The sequence below is a fragment of the Pempheris klunzingeri genome, chromosome 14 (genome assembly GCF_042242105.1).
Source record: "Pempheris klunzingeri isolate RE-2024b chromosome 14, fPemKlu1.hap1, whole genome shotgun sequence".
In the NCBI taxonomy this organism is placed as follows: domain Eukaryota; kingdom Metazoa; phylum Chordata; class Actinopteri; order Acropomatiformes; family Pempheridae; genus Pempheris; species Pempheris klunzingeri.
The window spans coordinates 10,921,153-10,943,078 of record NC_092025.1 but is presented as its reverse complement, the minus strand read 5'-3'; the positions used below and the strand labels follow the sequence as shown (position 1 = coordinate 10,943,078).

General features: G+C 40.9%; 1 protein-coding gene across 1 annotated transcript in view; it reads right to left on the bottom strand.

The window, feature by feature from the left end:
• Positions 1-4,609: 4,609 nt before the first annotated feature.
• il13ra2 (interleukin 13 receptor, alpha 2) overlaps positions 4,610-21,926 on the bottom strand; it is a 310,420-nt gene continuing 293,103 nt past the window's right edge. The window contains exon 10 of the mRNA XM_070844248.1: positions 4,610-4,622. The gene's annotated coding sequence lies outside the window, so the exon portion shown is untranslated. The remainder of the gene's footprint in view (positions 4,623-21,926) is intronic.

Below are 21,926 nucleotides of genomic sequence, written 5' to 3'. Positions count from 1 at the left end.
AAACCCCACAGCCTGCGGCCTGCTCTTACCCACGCACACAGACCACGCAAAAGCTATCTGGTGAGAAATGTCCTTCTTATCGCACAGAAACAAATCTTACACACATCAGCCAAATCAGTGAACATCTGCCTTGGGACACAAAAAAGAGCCAAAGAGCAGTCTGTTTCCTGAGGAACTCGCACATGGTGCATCGCTCTCATCACCTGCACTAAGGATAGTTTACTTCGGGCAAGCTGCCGTGACATCTATGCTGCAAAACTGAGAGCGTGGCAGGCCCCGGCTACAGCAGCCACCAAAATCTTCCTCAATACAATGCCCCAAAACAACACTAAAAAAGTGACACTTCCTCAAGAAAGTGTGCGGACACCCGTGGGTGTCTATTGGCCCTGACAACTCAGAAATGTCTCTCGGTTTTTATGTCAGCTGAATATTTTTGGACTGGGGAAAGGGAGATTCTGTGAGGGAGAAGCCAACAAGATCAGTGGTATTTTTAACATTTTCAGTCATATTGAAACGATTCATTGTATATGCCTGAATCACTTGACAAAAAAAACATTCAAAGGGACATCTTTAGGTATTCCTGATTAAAATGTTTGATATTTTCAATCACAATAACACTAATACAACATAAAGTTATCATAGCAAATGCCAAAAATGATATATGTTAATTTGAATAAAGCAGTTCTAATGAAAATTGTGCCACTGTCCCCTGCTAAAGATAAATCTGGCTACTTTTCAGTCAGCAGCCCCATGATCTGGATGTTCTGCTTGGGTTTAGCCTGTTTAGATGACCAGCGTTTGTCCTTGGCCTACTTTTTGGTCAGAGGCATACCATAGAGCCAAAAGACTATAGTCTTTAAGCAAAGCGGCACAGGAGGATGGAGACAACATATTTATGGGTGAGTGCTCTTCAAATCTTACACAGAATTATCATAATGGAGGTTTGTGAATGTGCATCAATGGAAATGCTCTCAGCATTCAAGCTTGTCCAGGGGGAGAGGTTTTTCTCTTTGCTACTTCTAGCATGATATATTTTTAACAGCATGTGCATGTGTAAGTGTGTGCCTGTGTGGGTGGAAGGTTTGTGTGTTTAAGACTTTCTCCCCCATTTGCATAATTAGCATCCATATTATGCTGTTTTACTGCAACTCATTTTTGTGACAGTTAAAAGCTCATACTGTTCATCAGAAGAATCATAACTTTGAGAATGAAAGATTACTCAAGCTTTGGCAAAGGAAATGTGAGTGCAGAGCTCCTTGCTCACTCGAGAGCTGAATTATATAATCTTGTATACAGGTCAGCCATATTAGGATCATCTTCTGAGAGAAAACGTGTTAAGTACAGTATATGGCCCATAACTCAAATTACCCCTTTCATGTGCATAGAAACTCTCATATTTATCACTTTCACTCTAAAATGTACATAAACACATGTCACAGTCACCACATTACCTCACACACATGCTGGCACACAGAAAAGCATTCATATAAACATGACTTCCTCCCAGTTTCCCACTAAAATATTTACACAGGCATTAAATGTTCTTGAATCCATTTCTGAGAGACACAGGAAATGGTTTCACCTCCTTCATATATGGACACTTTTGCTCAAAGATGTCTGAACATTTTGCTTTGTTTGTGGGTGTGAGAGATACTTCCAGTAAGAGGAAGCTATCAGAGCTGTCAAAATAAGTTAGGTATGGAGGCTGAGGGCACATCAAGAGCTGCTGTACAAATGAACAGCTAAATGAAAAACAGAAATCTCACATCATCACAGATGTGATAAGTGGATATCCTTATTATATGTGACATTTACAGCTGATTTTGTAAATCCATTTCTGCTGGCAATTAGTCAAGACTAGTGTAGCACAACAGAGCACAGGAGCCAACAATATACAATAATGGTGCACTGCAGAGAGAAGCCCTGATTATGGCAGTGTTTATTAAATTTGTTGATTGATTTGTCACTGATTGGTTGATACACAGAAAACTAATTAACAGCAATTTTAAAGGATGGGTTCACAGTTTTTCTAGTCTGTTTTGAAACAATAATCACATGGCTATTTGAACATTGAAACAGTTGCTTTCTGTAATAATCCTACTGTCCATACTGGCCATGAAGAGATTCCTAATGTGCTTTCTGTCCATATGATTTTCAGCAGCCAGAATTAGAAAAATCAAGAGAGCATCTTCTTCTTTACAATACAATACAAAATTCCGTCTCTGATACCGTCCCTCCACTGCAGTTCAGCAACGAAACACTACCTGAGTAAGAATGAAACTTTGGAAAAAGTCTGAAAGATATCCAACTTGGTTTTGATGAGCTCAGCCTGATGAAGCCTCATATTCAGCTGAGATGATGTTTGGAATAACATCATGTTTTTAAGTTAGGAAGTGAGAGGCAAGCACGAATGGGAAGACAGATTACAGCAAGCAAGACTGTTTCAATGTGCATATGGTCATGTGAGTATTATTATAAAACAGACTTGAAAGAAATGACCAATCCTGTTATAACAGAATAATCATTTCGAGTATGTTTGTGATTCCAGTTTCTCCAACACAAGGATTTCCATATTTCCTCTCACTGATGTAATAATAATATGTATTTCTTTTGTTGTTCACACAAAATAAGTCGTTTGAAGAAGACAAGACCTCGGGCTCTGACAAGTAGTGATTTTAGCCCATCAGATATTGGATTTTCGAGACCGACACTGATATCTATATTCAGGAGTCTGAACATCTGACAATGACATATCGGCTTTTTTTGGATTACATAAACAACAATCTTGAAACAGATCCCTTTGTTTTTTGAACGGGACATTTTACAGTTGAAAAATCAATCAACTTGTTAGTGCTCTCTGGTGGACAAACTATGTAATGGTGACACTGTTTCTGAATTACCTCAAACATAATTTGGCATTTGGGCTGACATTTCTTGTTCCTTATTGGCCGACACGTCCACTGACGCCATCTGCAATAAGCTGACATTGGCCCATTCATCGGGGTAGCTCTACTTCTGATGAGCATTTGTCCTTACTAGAATGAAAATAATCATTAATTGCAGCGCTGAATTATTTTCCAACATTTAAAAAACACATGTTGAAATTCTTTTGAGTGGTGCACTGGCAGTGGCACCATTTGAAGGAACATTAAACAACGGATTCAAGGCTCTTGATTGCCTCTAGAATAAAACTCATTGTGGTCTACAGTGCAAATAAACAAAGCAATAACAATTTAATGTTACTTTATCTTTTTAGAATATGTCTTGAGATACAGTATACTCAAGACAAAGGGGCGGTTTCTGAAACAGGTTGTATAGTTTGTCATGCACGACTTGCTTGCCGTCTGTAAAGTTTTGCCTTTTCATTGTCACTGAATATTGTATGTTAGTACATTACTCATTACACATTACTCGCAGTTGCTTATTGTATTGTTTATTTGTGTGAAAGCACAAAATATTCCTGAGAGATAAAAATCATCACTGATTCGTCGCTATCACATCTTTTTTTTTCTCTCTATTCATAATTGTAAACAGACCAAAGCACTCTCTTAAAAGATCAATCTTTAAAAAAAAAAAAAAGCAGTCCTCAGTCTTTGAATGTATAATAAATAGAGTTGTCGGAGGGCATCAAGTGCTAGTGGAAGTTATTAAATGTTATATGATGACAGTGAAATATTGCTTACCTCTGCTGGAATCTCTGCTGGATATCTCATTAAACTGTCACATTAAGCTAACTCTAGCTTCTACTAGGTTAAGCTCCTAGTTAATCAATTATGAGTCAAAAGATGATGATTAGGTGACAGAAAAAACACAGTGTAAATGTATAGAAGTGGAGTAATTATGGTAGCCCACCTTTGCATTTAATTACAGAGCTTGACATTTTGTGAAAGCATGACTGCGAGTGTATTTATAACAGTGGCCATCTGTAGGATGTGGCCATCTGTGGATGTAAGTGTCTGTGTTTGTTATATTGCACTGTACGTTTCGATCAAAGCCTTTACTCTTCACCCCGGGGGATAAATGTGTGTTCATCATTTAGAATTGCTTTATTGCTGCACCATTGCTCCGGCATTGTGGGGGACTGGAAAGTGGGGTGAGGGGTGGATTTGTACAATTATAGAACTGATGATGCAAAGACGCTGAAGCACACGTTCCCCCTTACACAACCCTGAGTGGTACAGTCCGCAGTCTTAAAGGCAGAGTGTACATCTGAGACATGCATGCATTTTTACACCATTTTATTTAAACTAAACCAAATAGTTAAAATGGCGATAAAGTGTACTAGAAATCACAAAATAATTTATTGTAAATGCCTTCTTGGACTTTCAAAAACACAGTGTTGAATCATCATATGCAGTAATAGATTCATATGATGTTAAAATACTCCACTAGATAATTTCTGCTTATTATTTCTGGCTATTAAATATTCATAATATGACTGTACTTCATAGTTCTCTGCCATTTGTTAGTCAGTGTAAAATGAATGGAGGCACAAATGCACACACCCACACAGATTTTGATGCACAGGTGTGTAAATCCAATGCAGAGTTCCTTCCTCAGTCCTCAGCACTACAATGGTGACCATATGACAACAACAAGCCTCCCTATTGCCATGGCAACAACTGCACCATTGCTAAGGCAACAACTGCAGAGTGCTACAACAAGCAGAAAACCCTTCATGCATTTTTGGTCTCATTATTTCATCCGAATCATGAAAACTCCCGTTTCCATTTCTTTTTGTGTGATCTGGTCTTCTTTAAGTCGCTCTCGTGGTGCTTAGTGTTTTCTTTTTCTTTGATGCATATGTAATTCACACTCTCCTCCTCAACACATTTTCTTTCGGTCTAATTCCTTCTGTCTTCATACACACATACACACACACACACACACACACACACACACACACACACACGCACACGCACGCACTCACCCACTCTCCCTCTCCTTTTCTCTCTCCTTCACTGTCCCCTCCCTCAGTTCTTCCTCTCCATCCTCTGCTGTTTCGCTGTCTTATTCTCTGTTTCTCTTTTTCCCTTTCTTTCCAGTGTGAACCTCCCCCCCCCCTTTTTTTAATCCCCGCCACCTCTGCTTTCCATCTCCATCCTCCCCTTCCTCCATCCATCTCTTTTCATATTCATCCCATCTTTTCTCTTTCTTTTCCGCCGTTTCTCTCTCGTCTCTGGGAAAAAAAACAAAAACGGATATACTCTCACCTTGCCTTCTCTGCACTCTCTCTCTCTCATACTAAATTCCGAGACCACCCTCTCTCCCCTCTCTTTCTTTGCTCACTCTCTCTATTTCCCTGTGGCCCTCCCCCTCCCTTTTCATGTTTCCCCCTCCCTCCATCCTCTCTTTCCCTCGCTGGTTCAGTTAGTCAAAGAACAGATTCACGGAAGGAGAGAGAAAAGGGGGGAAAGGCAGGACGAGAGTGAGAGCGCAGGAGTGGGGCAGGCTGGGGAGAGGGGTGTGGGGTCTCAGCCCTCTGTCGTGGGGGGTTGGGGGGGTTGAGATACACCCCAATATTTTGTTCTGAGTACCATGGACTGCCTCTGCATTGTGACTACAAAGGTAAGCCTATCTGTTGTTCCTTACTTGAGCTCTATGTGTGTGTGTGTGTGTGTGTGTGTGTGTGTGTGTGTGTGTGTGAAAGAGTGAGAGGTTCAACAACTGTATCTGGACACAGAGCAGAGGGAAGATTCCTGTCATCTCTCAGTTATAAAAGTGTATATGCCATTTTTTCTTCTATAAGACACAAACCTGTTTCTATCTTGGCTGTCTTTTTCTGAATTTGTACATTTCAGAAAAGCCTCGGTGTGAGATGGGCTACCTGTGTGCTGTGTAGACAGAATGTTCTGTGATATTTCCCTCTTTGGATGACCCCCTCTGTCACTCTCTCTGCATCTCCATACTGTCATGTGTCATGCTTTGTGAGTGTATAAACAGGGGCCGGCTGACCTGCGTGGATGTAGTAAAAGCGGGAGAGAACCTGTGCTTGGGTTGCTTGTGCGGGGCTTTGTGTCATGCCGGAGCTGAGCTGCAGAATATGTCAGGGAGAGACCATGGGAGGGCATCCTGCATGCTAATCCCCTCATATTTTCAGCTGCTTTATCTTAAACTCGACCGTAGGCACATGTTAGAGCTACAGGACCCACTGTGCATCTGCACACATCTCGCACACACAGGATATGAGCGATGTGTTATATCATACACATGTGCTCAGCGTCAGCACTCAGCCCGCTGCTCCATGGAGGCAGCCCTGGTCATGAAATTGGCTAATAAAACGAGAAATGAAAGAGCTTTAATGTAGTCTGACTCCAGACACACTCTGGGGTCAGACCCTGTTTGTTCAGACGGCTACAATCTGTTTTAAACCCTCAAAAATCAAATCCTGGTGGACAGATTCAAAAGCAGGTGAATAATATACTGTAGCAGCTACACCTGAATGCAGTTTCTGACAGGAAGTGATGACAAAAAGTGGGAAACACACACACACACACACACATACACACCCACACACACACACACACATAACAACTCTTACAGCTGTGTGGAGGTGGGCATCATTTGAAAATTTAACTTGGACTCGGTGTGTGGAGCAGAAGTGAGTGCAGCTGGTCCTTTCAGACATGTTACATAAATTTGTGCTTAACTGTGGCACATTACATTCATTTGCTTATCAACCTCTCAGTTTCCTTGGCAACAGAGATTATTGGTCAGTTAAACATAGATAGGTGCAGTCAGATGAGCAGGGAGACTGAATTTTACACTGTGGAGGTTTACATTAAAGAACATTACGTACATTTTCGTTTCTATGACAAACACATGAATAATAGCAAAACCTTGAGTTCACATCTTCCTCTATTGAGCTAACTTCAAAGCTGATAAGAGCCTGTGGTTCAACAAGCGGATCATTTTTGTTACCTAACACGATGCAGTGTGACAAATGCTTTGTGAGGAAAAAAAAAAAAAGAAGAAATGAAAATGTCGAGGTGTCTCTCTGTAAGCCTGGAACATCAGTCCCTCATGTATCTGATTTGTCTTGAGTGTGACTCAGTGAGTTAGCTGGGGAAAAAACACACACACACACACACACTGTAAGTGAAAGACCACAGTTGGTAGCAGTGGATATTTCACCAAACTTGTTCCAGAATCCTGCATCGCTATCAAAGTGAGAAAAGACTTACTGTAAAGCTGGCAAAGAAAACCGGACTATTGCCAAGAGATTGTGAAACAGATGGTCAGTTTATAAAAGGGAAAGTTAGTGCAAAAAAAGTGCATAAAGGAACACACTATTGGCAAAGCAGTGCCTGCATATAACTTTAGTCACACTCCGATGACAATTCCACCAATCAAAATCAGCTAAACCTTTGGTATCTGTAGTAAATTTCCCCGTTGTGTGACTAATAAAGGAATATCTTATCTTACCCAACGCATCAAGATTCACTTGTCTTCAATTTAACTTGACAATAGGTCGGATTTGCACAAAATGTTGGTTTACTCCTTTAAATCTGTTATTAAACTTTAATGGAGGCTGGCTGCATTGCAGGTGAGGAGTGTGGCTTGCCATCATGTAGCAGATGATGGGTGAGCAGCTCCCTGGGTGAGCTGTTCCCTTACTCCCACATACGGTAGAAGAGGTTATGTGAACAATGTTGCTTCCCCATGCAGGTCTGTGCACAAAGTTTTGCTGTGTGGGTGAAGCCACAGTAAGCCACTGCGCGACAAATATCTGATAACACTGTGCACAGCACACCAAGTTTAACTAAAGTCCCACTGTGCTCAATGCTGCTTTTAATTTGCAAAACAGCAGCTCGAGCGGTACTTCACGATACAATAACAGCTTCTCCCAGTCATCTTTGAGGCTTAAATGGCATCCCCAGTGAGCCACTGTCTTAAGTGTTTTGGTGGGAAGTTCCCATAAACCTTGAATTTCCAGTGAGTTACAATAGCAATAGAGGCAGAATTAGTACAAATTTGTGATGAAAAATAAAAAGCACTTAAAGCAAGCCCCTTTGTATTAAAGAGGAAGTTTGTATAATTTGAATATGTGTTTTTTTGTCCTTGAGGCAGTTAAGGTAAAATTAGAATATCTGTTTTTTCTTTTAAAAGGCTAGTACTATCTTTACACATCTGCCTCTGTCCGACAAGTTCCGAAATTTTGCTTGAATAAAATGTGAATAGTCAGCTTGCCAAAGCCTCTGAGACATTTCCTCATGTGGGACATAACATTTTGTCTTTATGTTGTAATGATATGAATCCTTTGAAATCGGCTTGCAAGAGAAACTAACTCTGAAAACACTCCAACAAACACTGATGAGGCCACATTATGTCAAAGAGGCTGGTGTAGAGTAGAGGCTGCTCTGACCGCCGCCTTGACAATCTTACAATTTCATCTAAATTATAAGAGAGATGAGCCAGGGACACTCAAAGTTTCAAATCCTACCACGGCTAGGCAATATGGGAACAAATGTGATCACTGTAATTCTTTCCGTAGTGATCAATATCGATATTTAACATGATAGCATATCATTGGATTGTATCAATAGTAAATAGGTTGATGAGTATAATAATAAGATAATGAGATAATGACTGAAGACTGGAGATTAGTTTAACTTTAAAATTTAGTTAATTAACATAAATAAGAGAATAACAACCTTTGCTGCACAAACAGGGCTTGGCTTAGAATAAATGTAGTGACAGAATAATATATTGAATAATATCTAAATGTTCTCAATAGCACCGACTAGCGGTATATTTTGCAGATCTTAATCTGCGCTTCATTGCTTGGAGAAATCCAAACCGCTTCCATATAATTGACATTTTAGCTTTTCTGTGAACACTGTCCTCACGTTTGGACGGTAATGCGAGTTCACTTTCCCATTGGATTCCATTTTAAATTTTTTTCCTCTTTTCCAGAGGACATCAAATTTCTTTACCGGTAGCCCCAACAAACGGCAAATGGTGCTTCATGGTAGGAAATGGGTGACGTGCAAGCCAAAAACCGCAGACTGACTGGTTGATGTCATGCTTATTTCTGCTGTCAGCTAGGCTGTTACGCCTGTCAATGTTGAGCAAGAAATGTAAAGACGTTTATCATCGTTATCGACATATGTATTTTATCAGGATCCCTTTTCGAGATTGTTTTAATCGCCCAGCTCTAATTCCTACCGGGTAACAGATTCCTATGCGTTGTCTCCTGAGTGTTCAACATGACTTTCAAAGGCTTATGCAATTTTCTTCTCCTTCCTACACTAAAATCTCAGAAGAAATAAATAATAAATTGCAACATATGATAGCAGTGCATCATACAGAAGTGTCATTGCATAACATTTAGAACTGGAATATTAGGGCAGATCAGCTTGAGGAGACGTCACAGGATTTATATTTGGTTGCGAGCCTGACAATACCTTTAACTCTCCCTCGCTGTATGGTACTGAGTCAGAGAAGGACGGTTTGATGTTTGAGAGGCGAGAACAAAGATGGTGTACACAGCGAAAGGGATTCGAGCTTTAAAAACATCTTACCTTATCGCTAACATTACATCTGATTGAAAAGTATTGCAATAAAATCTCCTGTGTGGAAACAGTGTATATACATATATACACAGTGTGCTGTGTGAACAGTATATTTCTTCCAGCTCTTACTGCCTTCCTCCTGCTTTTCTTGTCTTACACTCCTTTGATTATCACTCCTCGCCCTCGTTCCACTTCTCTGCTCTCACATTTCCAATTCCACATTTTTTTGTCCTCTCTGCCTCCTTCACCTCTGTAATCCCTCACTCAGTCCTCTCTTCCAGCCTCCTCTTCCCTTTATCTCATTTTACCTCTCTGCCCCCCCCCGCCCCTTATGCTTACTCCCCTCTTTCCTGCTCTCCACTCTCTAGCTTACCTTCTGCCCTCCTCTTCAGCACTTTCGAGGCTTCCCTAGTTAGTGCTTCTTCAAATAAATTATACATTTGACAAGATGTAGTCAAAGTCAGCAGCTCAGTGTGCACATTACTGGCTTCATGTATGGCCTCATGCTCCAACATGAGCATGTCTTCTTCTCTGGAATGGGTTTTAGCACTCACATTGGTAATTATTTTGTGCTGCCAGCTGCTCTTATGGTTCAATCCATATGAATATTTATGTGTGATTGTGTGTGTGCATACATGGATGAGAAGCTTATGGCTGCTGCATCTTGCTCTGGTCCTAAGAGTCTCCAAAATGGAGTTAAGCTAAACCCTCCGCTCACAAATCAAACAGAGCCTCCTCAGTATTCACAAAGCTCGTCAACAATTCTGCTCATCTTAACAAGTGTCCATTCACCATACCGTGTGATGTGTGTCTGCATGAGTGTGTGACATACACTACAGTGCGCTGTGTACTAGGATTAGTGATCCAGTGGAGAGCTAATATGATCTCTGCTCAAGGGCACGAGCTTCCATGAGGCCTTTGTATGCAGCCACAGAGACACTGATCCTGCCAAGTTGCTCCCAGGGCACAGTGAGCGAAGCAGGGCTTGCCCCGGTGCAAGCCTGATGCCATGACTGCACAGCACTGAGCCTCTCTATTGTCCAATAAAATAAAATAAAAAACACAGCAGAATCAAGGGGATAACAGAGATGTAATTCTCTTCTATTAAATTAGATGTTTCTTCTCCTTCCTGATCTCTCCGTCATCAATTCTGCTCAAACGACAGCTTGCTTTTGTGCTCATGAAGAAATAGTGCACATTTCTGCGGTCAGCAACGCTTTTGTTTCGTCTTTAAGTACATATTGCACCACTCACCCACACAGTCAACCGCTTTCCCGAAAGAAAACCACACACCTACATGATCAGACAGAGCTCACACAAACCGCAGAGCATCCTGCCTCAGTATAAGTGGCTTGAGCACTGTGAATTGTAACTGCAGCCTTGCTCGAGTGCGAGTTCATGTCTTAGAAACTTGTCAGGTTTAATTAAACAGGAGGTACAGGTTTGCTGTGTGGTGCTACGTTTTACTGTCGATGCTAAATTCAAGCAGCCTCAAGCAGCCTATACTTCATCTTGTTTAAATTGTACATACTTTTTATGTGTATATCTCTGTCCACTAGTTTATTATCTATTGTTTTATTGAAGTTCTATTTCTGCTGTTCTTTTGCTGTAACACTGTTTCCCCGACGTGGGACTAATAAAGGAATATCTTATCTTATCTTAATTGTGAATGGTGTTGTTGCAGAAATTCTATCAAAGTCATCTTGACTCAGGACACTGAATACTTTGCATATTAGCTTTTTTTTCCATATAAATGTGCATTAATTGTCCTGTTTCACCTTCTTGAGCTTGCAGCGTCGATGCAGGCTAGAACTCACGTCATACTTGAGCTCATCCGTCCCTTTCTATCATAATACGTTGCCAATGCAATGCTAACCTCTAGTCTCTCAACTACTTTATAATGCCCACCACCCCCACCAGGAGCCTTAGCCAGGAAGGAGGCTGTTAAGAGCTTCTCTTTGTCAAATGCACACAACACAATCTGTGCTCCACTCTTTCCACGCTCTCTTTTGCTTCCCTCTGTTCTGCATTCTCATCCATAGAGAGGAAAAGCAATGTCTTATCATGTCTATTGAATCGTACCTTAAATGTTTAGACACTATCAATGGATATTTCAGTACAGGCTCAATCAGTATCTTTATAGATTCTCAGTGTTTTAATGTATGAAATGAAAAGGCTTGTTTCTTCTTCTCTGAGCTGTCACCTTTGGACACGAATGCCTTCAATGTGCAGGGCTTAAAAACCCTCATCTTTTTTGATTTAACAAAGAGAAATTAATGTGATGTATGTACATTGTTAACGCCAAAGAGCATATAGCTTCTTCCGTCATAACACAAATTAAAGAAATCCTCAGATCTTTCATTGTGGTCTTATTAAAAAAAACAAAACTGTCCACTTGCTGTCCACCAGCAGGTCCTGCTTACAGGCTCTGCCGTTTAATTTCAGTGTTTTGGCTGTCAGTATTGCTGTCCGCTTTGAAATTGTCCATATGACAGGTGACAGATTAAATCCATCATGGGTTGTTTGGGCTGGAGACTTTGTCGTTTCTCATTGAGCAAGAAGGCTAATGGCGAAACATGAGTCTGCTATTGGTGTACCAGAAGGAGGACTGTGGCTGACGGCTGTGCTGCTCTGCACTGATACTGTAATATGCACTGACTGGACAAGGAACACTACAAATGACTAAAATAGGAAGAGCTAAATCAATGATGATGATGATGATGATGATGTCTATTTAAAGATGTGGCTAGATTCAATAGTGGAGGTCCAGTGTGCCGTATTAGAGAGACAGAGTCAAGGTCAAGGAGGGTCAACTTCTCACCAGGGCCTCTGTAACAAAACTATATGTCCACACTACAGGCAATTTAGTTAAAAGAGTCAACTGGCATATGTTATATAATTAGAGGGTGTCTGTCAATGTGTAGTGCTTACGTATGTGTGGGGCGGGACTGGAACGTGCGGAGGGGAGTGCAAAAAAACAGGAAGTCGAGGAAAAATGACAGAGAAAAGAATGACAAGGATGGTAGTGCTGGTATCATCGATATGAATAGCACTTGCATTAGCCTTGCAAATGGGGATCAGATTTTCTTACAGTGCTATGATCATATTTTTCAATACAGCACACACAATGACACCTTGTGGCACGTTAGTAAACTACAGCACAGGAGTCCATGACAATCCAACTCAGGGATATTGTTACATTTGAGCTGTCTGTGTCCATACAAGCGGCCCGAAGCTCGGATGCTACCTACATGATGCAGCGTTATCCTGAGCCTTAGAGTGCGTATGTGGCCTGTGTTAACTGAGGTCGAGGCCTTGTGTTTTTCCTCATAATTAATAGGAAATTGCTGGACCTTGTGTCAGTTATTCATGAGCAGACTATTGTCACAGACCTTTGTAAATGTTCTCATCTGAAATTCTGCTCGTGGATTCAGATGTTTTTAAACTCCTGTTTGGCAAAGAGCAGGCGAGCACCGGTCATATTTGAATGATACGTTTACTGACTCTAATGGTACACCTTGCTGTCTACATGTGTGGCTTAAGCACGGAAAAAAAAAAAAAAAAATCGGAGCATTTGAATGAAAAACATGACACGAGCTAATGGCACCGTGAGTTCAAAGACACTCTCGCCACAGTAATGTACAAACGCACATATTTTGTGTGATTTGTTTGTCTCTGCCTTTGTATCTTCATGTTCCTCTTATAGGTGATGTCAGTTGCCTAGCAACCAAGCAATCAGGGCCCGATTGTTGCCATGACAACATGGCAGGGGTATCATCATGGAGAGAATAGAGATGAAAGGAGGAAGGGAGGGAGAGAGGAGAGGAAAAGGGAGATAGGGCGAGATAGAGAGAGAGAGAGAGAGAGAGAGAGAGAGAGAGAGAGAGAGAGAGAGAGAGAGAGCCCTGCCATTGAAGGGTGTTGATAATGTGAAGCCCACAGTGTGCAGGTAGGAGGATGACCTCTGTGTAGGCGGCAGCAGAGAATGCTCATGAATGCGGAGAATAGAAAATTAATGTTGGGTCTTATGCGACTGGATCCGCGGGTTACACAGCGTTTGACACTGTTCTAACAGCACAGGCTTCATTCCAGATGGAAATGTCACGATGTGCTCCAGTTGTCTTTAGTCACAGACAGTGAGGCTGATGCAGAAGCCACAGCTCAGTGTGTCGCTGAGGTCCAGAGGGCTTTGGGCCTAACCTCCGCAGGTGTCATAACCCATCCATCACCCGACAGCAGTCCACTGTAAAACAGCCCAATGGGGTCATGGTGCATTTACTCTGTTTATTCCCTCGCTCAGCTCTGCTTCCCCCTTAATACAGCCGTGTAGCAGGAAGAAACAGGGTCCTGAGAAGGCAAGAGCACTAACAAATCCAGGCATTCTAATGCCAATGAACTGTATGGACACAGAATTATATGTAGCGTCAAAATACTTAGAACATCGAAAGAATTACTGCAGCCAAATATTGTAAAGAAAATTTAGAAAATGTACTAAAACTTGAACAAATCAGTTTGTGTTGCCTATAGGCTGCTATCATTGATTTTAGTATGCTACATTCAGTAAAAAAAAAAACACATTCTGTGCTATGCTGTATTTGTACATCTTATAAAATGCCAGCTGCAGTTAGCTATGATATTCATTTGGTAACTTTAACTCTTGATGTTAGTTTTTGACATGTAGCATCAAACCTTCGCAGGGCAAATCGACTTTCACAGTCCAGTCAGGAACTATTTTATTTTGCTGCAGGAGCACGCGCCACAGTGGAGTGATTCGACCCAACTCCTCTGGCAAAAGAGTTACCATAAAACATGTAATAAAGGCCAGGTATCAAATCATTGCTCTAACTGTGGACAGGGACTTGGTGATGCGGAATCTTAAATAAAATGTATTACCACAGCTGTGTAACAATTCATTCACTCATTTCTACTTTCTTTAATTGGTGTCTAATAAACACTGAACACTGTGTCATTGAAGCAGGAAGGTTTTTGAATGACAATTAGATTTTTTGTGTAGAAATTCTAGACGCACACTTTTTAAATTGATTTTAAATTGATAATTTCAAATTCCATAAATTGATCAATGTATGTGTCTTTAGACAATCAGTTAGCATGAGGAAAATGTGCATCTTCCTTAAATAGTGTTTTGTCTATCGTCATGTTGCGAACTGACATTTTTTGGGATAAATAAATATTTTCTGTCATTTCAACATGTGGACACCTATGGTAACACCTGTTGCTTCAATCTTTTCATTGATCAGACTCCGTTAGGCTAACGTGAACTAGTAACAGCAGGATAGGTTGTATTAAGGTACTATTTTCACAAAAAGGCAGCCTAAGAGGTCTGATTTGAAAAGCACAATAGAAAAAAGGATCCTACAGTACAGAGATCCTTCCAAAAAGAAGGTGTGACTAATTTATGTAACCTTTAGAGAATGTTTGATGGATATAGAGGTAGCACACTGCTCCAATTCATTACTGCTAAAATTACATAGTTTACAGGGCATAAGCAGCATTACAGGGTTACGCTGAGACACAATCTTGAAATAACGTCATGAAATGAGTCTGAGAGCCAGCAGTCTAAAACAATTCACACACAAGGTAACAACTCTAAGCAAAAACCAATGACTGACCTATAACACTGTTTCTGCAGATGATACACTGATAAGTGTCCAACTTCCATTTACTATTAATCTATTCTAAGATACTTTTTTTCTCAGTGAATGCCACTTAAAAGAGTTTTAAATCTGTACTCCATTACAGAATATCAAGGCACAGCAGCTCAGGATTTGCATATTAAACTCGAAATGTGAAAAAAAGTCACAACTGCTCAAAAACTTGTATAATAGCAGATTGGAAATTCTTTTCATTGTTATGTTATTTAAAGAAATTGGGTTCATCTATCCCAAAGGCAGCATGTCTGTGCATTCTGCTGAATGTGGTTAGACATGGAAGTCTTCAGCAAGGATAGATCTGCTAGGAATTCAAGGCCTAACTTAAAATTACAACTAGGGCTCTAGCAAATGGTCATGATTTGATCATAACATATTATTCTAATAAATGTTCAATTAATTGAATATAGCAATACAGTGAAAACATTCCCTGCACAAATTCCCAGAGCCCCTAACATTGTTGAGCGACCTGCTTTGCCTGGCCAATGTATTCAATTCAATGTAAAACTGATAAAAGATGTAAAATCTGACATTTCTGATGGTGGAACCAGCAAATGTTTGACATTTGTTGCCGAATAGACGACAAGCAACCACTTGGTTATTAAAATTGCTGTCAACTAATTAATAAATGTATCATTTTGGTGTTGGTGTGGGCACAGAAGCTTCCAGAATAGTCACAGTCATCACGGAGCATTCTCGATACACATAGCTGATATTTTTTATATTTGCAGTTTTCAAGTGTGAGCAGTAGAATATGTAGGCCAACGTAAAGACAGACATGATGGCAATAACATAAAATTTCACCTCAGTAATGAACATTTAGGCTACAGTTAGCTGCAAAGGGATGAACATGTAATTATATAATGGTTGCATAACAGAGATATCTGTGTCAAAATTCTCCTCATCTTAAATTATCATCACTGTTTAGCCTTTAATTCACGTGTACGTTTGGTGACGTATATGAGAGCGATGGCGTGTCAAAGACGGAGAGGAAGCAAAGAACAGAGTGGATGGAAGCGCACCGCTTCATAAAAACAGAGGAAAAATGAAATAATATATAAGGTTTACTCTGTCTCTACGTCTGCTTCTCTCCCCTCCCTCACTCACCAGCAGTGACAAACATATTTTATGAGTCACGGCTGGAGCAGGCAGCCAGTCCTCTCTTTTCAGACCCTTGCCTTTAACATCAAGATATATCCAACACCAACAACTCTGGCTTCCAGGAAAACTCTCTCTCCTCGTCTGCTACGACGCCCCCCCTTCCCCTTCCCTCTCTCCCCCTCCCTCTTTTTTATTTCCCCTTACCCTTCCCCAGCCTCCCATCTCTCTCTCTCTTTCTCCCCATCCCTCTCCTCCTCTACTGCGGGTGTCTGGGAGGCTGTTTTTCCTCTGTCTCTCGCTCATGAAGGGCCGCACTAAGCTCCCTTCTCTCTGTCCGTGTGTGGTAGGTAAATTCACCTCTCTGTTTGTGTCGTTCTTCTCCTTCCATCTCTCTGTTGCTGCCTCTGTTTTGCATGTTAGCTTAAAGTCTGCTAGTCGTTCTGGCAAGCTTAGGGGAGATCTGCATCTACATCTGTGCATTTTGCATCGAACATGCTTGCAATATCCCCCACTGTCATAGATTATTCAGAAATGTGTATGAAGATTTTTTTCGCTCTCCTTCTACGTATGCCCTGGATAGGTTTATTCATGCACTTTGGGTATTACGTATGAACGTGGCCTGCCACATGTGGGTGTGTATGTGCCTGTGAGCATGTTTAGACACGAAGGAGGAGTAAAACTCCAGCAGACTTGTTGATTGAAGCATCATCAGAATCAGGTATACAATGGTTATATTCTATGTTTGCCTGGGTTTTATATAATTCATATTTCTGAGCACCTCTATCCTTGTGAGGACACTAGGACACAAGCCTAGTGTTCACAGATAAGGAAAATCCTACAGTTGCCAGAAAAATGACAGTCGTCACTTTGAAAGAGGTCATTTCATTTTTAGGGTTAAAGGCTTAGGATCAACATCAGAGTTAGGGACAGAGATTAGGGTTAGATGTGAGAGAATGGATTTTCATCACATACCAGACGTAGTGCCAGTCCCATCATGCTGAATACAGTATGCATATGCAGTTGTGGGTGTTCCAGAGCTCCTTTAGCTTTAATTAGCTGAGTAGATATGATGAGCTTGTTTCGGGCTGGTTGAGTGATGCAAGATGCCACTTTATGCAGTTCCACAGCCAGAAACCACAATGTCTGTGTGTGCGCGCGCGTGTATGTGTGTGTGTGTGTGTGTATACAGAGCTCTGTACTCGTCATTATCTGTGTTAGTTGTTATTGCAAATGCGAACACAAATATATCAGTTTCATTGGGTCGACTCTCATTTCATTGTACAATAGATTTACACTGAAATTGGCTCTGATGAAGCAGAATCACTATTTTGTATTGACTTTGTGATTGATATATACAGTACAGTCAATAATTTATAGAGCACTGACATCTTTTTGTTATTTCTGCCTTTGTGCACCAGCATGTTGGATTTTAAAATGAAATGACCGGAGTTAAAGTCCTGTACCTCAGCTTTAATTCAAGGGAATTTGCGTCCTCATCAGATGAAGCATGTAACAAACGTCTCCAAATCTTAGTTGGCTCAATGTAAAAAGATCTGGATTCTAGTTGTGAGGTTTCCATTAAGGATCTGTTGTTGTCTCTCAAGATGTGCCAGTGCCAGTGCCAGGAAAGTAGGCCAACGCGAGGCTGAAAACCCAGAACAGTCTAAATCAGCCAAAACATGGAGTGTCAAAATCAACACTTAAAGGTGCCCTGTGTCATGTTTACATTCAGTCTTGCTCATTGTGGGTAAGTGAGGTCTAAAAACCTGCATTTCATTTCTCATAAAATATTTTCAAAACCACTTTTTGAAGTATTTTAGTCTTCTTCTATTTAGTCTTTGCTGGCACACTGCAACTTATCTTGGCACACTACTGCCACCTGTGGATCAATGAAATAGCGTGACACCACTGGTAAAAGAAACAAAATGGGTGCCCACTCACAGAAAAAATAGCTCTATAGCACAAATAGAGGTCTAAAACTCCACAGGTTACCTTAAAGAAACAATGCACTTTTGACTTCAGCAATTGTGAACAACCTGCTGGACAAGGGATGGTCAATATAGTGGATGGGAGTAGAAAACTCCCTTTACAGCTGTCTAACAGATCAAGAGGACACTCCAGGATGTAGCATGTGTCAGAGACAACCATCAAAACAAGACTACACCAGTAGAATCTCAGCAGGTTCACCACAAGGTGAACCTCAGGAAGGACAGGTTACAGTCTGCATCAGGCACTTCAGGAAACCTGTAGGGTTCTGGATCAAAGTGTAATGGACAGCTGAGGCAAAGATCGACCCATGCCAGAGTGATGGAAAGATGAAAGTGAGAAAAAAATAGAAGCTCATAATCCGGGGCATACCACCTCATCTGTCAAACATAGTGGAGGTGATGTCATGGCTTGGGTGCGTTTGGCTGCCAGAGGAGTCATCTCAATTGAGTTTATTGATAATTCACTGCTGACAGCAGCAGATGAAGGATCAAAGGAGATTTTGTAGTCACCTGACCTCAAGTTCAGCTGAGCATGTCTTTAATTTGCCGGGGACCAAACCGGAGGCAAAGAACCCAATACAACCAAGACGGAAGGATGAATGCAATCCAGGATTGTCAGTGTCAATGTCGGGGAAGATACTAGGCATCAAAGCACCATAACCAGTCATTGACTGTAAAGGACTTTCAACAACATATTATGAGTTTAGTTAAATTGGCTTATTACATTTGGTTCTCTACATATCGGGGGACCATATATAAAAAGGGCTGCAATTCCTACACGCTTCATCTGATATGAATGTAAACACGGCAACATGACCCTCCAATATTCTAGGCAAAATCAGTGAACAGTGAAAAGATTAATATAATACACATAATACATATAATAGCTTCATACTGTGAACGTTACTACCTACTACCTGTTTTTTATTGTCATGAATAGCTTTAGGATGAATTTGATGGGCTGTGTAATTGGCTGATTGGTCTATCCTATCAGCAGTTAGCTAAAAGGGATGACAATGGGAGGCCACAGTCCCATGAAGTCTATGTGTGACTGCTGTATCTGATCAGCCAATAGGATGAATCATTTGTGCCATCATGAATCATGCCTCTTAAGTAATTTTGCACATTTGCAGAAACAGCCTTGAATAAAGTCATAGCAAATGACCTCGGGAGTTCATAACTTTGACATGACACTGTATTCATCAGATCTGATGGTTATCACGTAGCGCCATGGATCATAATGTACTTTAAAGGTGTGGTAACTTGATGAACACAGATTTAAAAATCAAATAAGTCCAGTTAGCAGTTAAAAAAAGACACTTTTTATTGTGTGGTTCTCATCCTCACTTCTCTTATCTGCAATTGTGGTAAGAGCCTACACTCAACCAAACATTGCTTACTTGTTAGCACAGTGGGTAATTATGCTAAGCTGTTAATTACAATGTGCTCCTAACTTACTGCTAGCCCTGCAGCTTACTTGAAGAAAATGTTCAGTCTGCCCTAAACTACGGTTTAGTCCCATTCAAAGAGCCTGCAAGTGACAGTAAATGTGAAACAAGCCTAATAATGAAAGATCCCATTTTACTTCTGTGTCCCGGTAACTCTTACCAACTTTGCTAGCTAGACTAGCTAGACATAACAGGAAAACATACATAATACTATATTGTTGGCTATATTAAAACAGTGCTGTGTTACTAAGTGTTTACTCAATTGAGTCAGCTGCAATAATACTGCCAGTCAACTCTACCTGTTTTTATAAACTTGGCTAGAAGCAGTGCCACGGGTGACCAAACTGTTACCCTGCTGTGCTCGCTCCATGTCGAGCCAAACGTATCAGTGGTGGTCCAAGTCTCGTTGCTTCATTTCATCAGAGGTGGCTCCAGAAAAAAAGACATTTTAACTCTGTTAAAAGTATGACGCAATTTCTAAATTTGAGAAAGCACACGCAGCGAGGTGCAGACCAGTAGGAGCTTCAATGCAACTCCATCATAATTAAAACACATCACACAACTCCTCTCCGGCACACAATGAGTTTTCTTCAGCTAATGTTTCTGACCATCAAATCCATAATGATGATCGCACATTTACACTATAAAGTCGTCTAGCAGTCAAAACTGGAGCAGCGGAGCACACAAAATGAATGGACTATTATTGGAGACATGGACATGGACAAAAGTGAATGAAGTCACTCTACTGATCAAGACCAGTGATTTATGCTGTTAAGTGTTGTAAATGTGTGGCACCTGCCTCTGTGACAACCGGTCACACAAACTGGTATTGCCTGAATGGTGGAAGCATTATGGTTATATATTAAAGCCTAAAGCCTAGCACCTGTGGGCAAATATTATGCGATGATTAACAACTGTACTGCCCATTGAGTGAACCAAGTCCAGGCTGTGGTCATGCTAGAAAACTTACACAATCCCACAATGCAAATTTCACATCTAATTATAGACTGAGCTGTAGTGCCGCCCCAAGCCAAAGAAAATAAACTAATGGCAGCCAAACTGTAGTCCCACCATCTACTGCTATCAGAATATTTCAGAGGATGGTGAAAGTGAGCCTCTCTACTACTGTACATCTGCTACAGAAAACATGGCAAGACTTGTCAACACCATGGAAACAGTACATGGAGAGAGTGGTCCTTCAAAAGATATTTGGCATAGAAACACTAAAAGCATTAGAGGGACATTTGAATACAATAGAAAGCATGTTAGCTCACAAAAAGACATCTGAAGAGTGAATCTTGACTGATTTGGTTAGGGTGCGTGGTACCAGTTATTAGATTTGGCAAAATAAAGCATAACATTTTCTCAAAACTATGTTATGAAATTATTAAATATAATGGTGCTATAATTAAAATGGTTAAGTGTTAAAGGAGTAAATGTATTAGTAAATTGCCCCATCTATCAAAAACCTGAACTCTATTTGTATAAAGATCTGTCCCTCCTCTTATCGTTCTGCTCAATTTGGCATTTTGCTTTTCTTAGTGCGCAAAGTTAGCTGGTTAAACGGTGGTAGAATTAAAGTGAAGTATTGTGTTACAGAGTGTACTGTATGTACAGTGCATTGACGTGTATACAGCAGAGTTTGCCATTGTGGTAGCCTCCACTGAGATTAGAAATGACAGAGAGGCACATGCTGGGTACTTTAGTTGAGAAAAAGCTGTTTAGCTCGTGGGTGGTTCTGGTTTACTATAGGCAGATTTTGGTGCAAGTCGGAGATGCAGTCGACAGTCCTTGGCGCTCCTCCTTCGACATTTTTTTCACATCATACATGTTTAAGTCTCAGATGGAGGACAGCTGGCAGAGGATCATCTCAGTGCTGTGGACGGCACACTGCTGTTGTCTTTAGTGTGGGAGGAGGAACAGCAGAACCAGACTGTGACAGAGGAAGTGAGGTGATGGCTATATAGAATTAGACCAGCAGTTGCTGTGAGACATTCTTCGCTTGCCACAGGAAGAAGATCATCTGTTAGGCTTTCATGATTACGGTGTAGATGCACTCATCCTCTCTGAGGGAGGTGCAGATAATTATCCCCAATGTAACCATTTAATAACTGTCTCTAAACATGTCTGCAGCGACCAAAAGGTGGAAAACAAGTGCAGTGCGCGGGCTGATTGATTTTTTTTTGGGGGGGGGGTTTGAAGCGT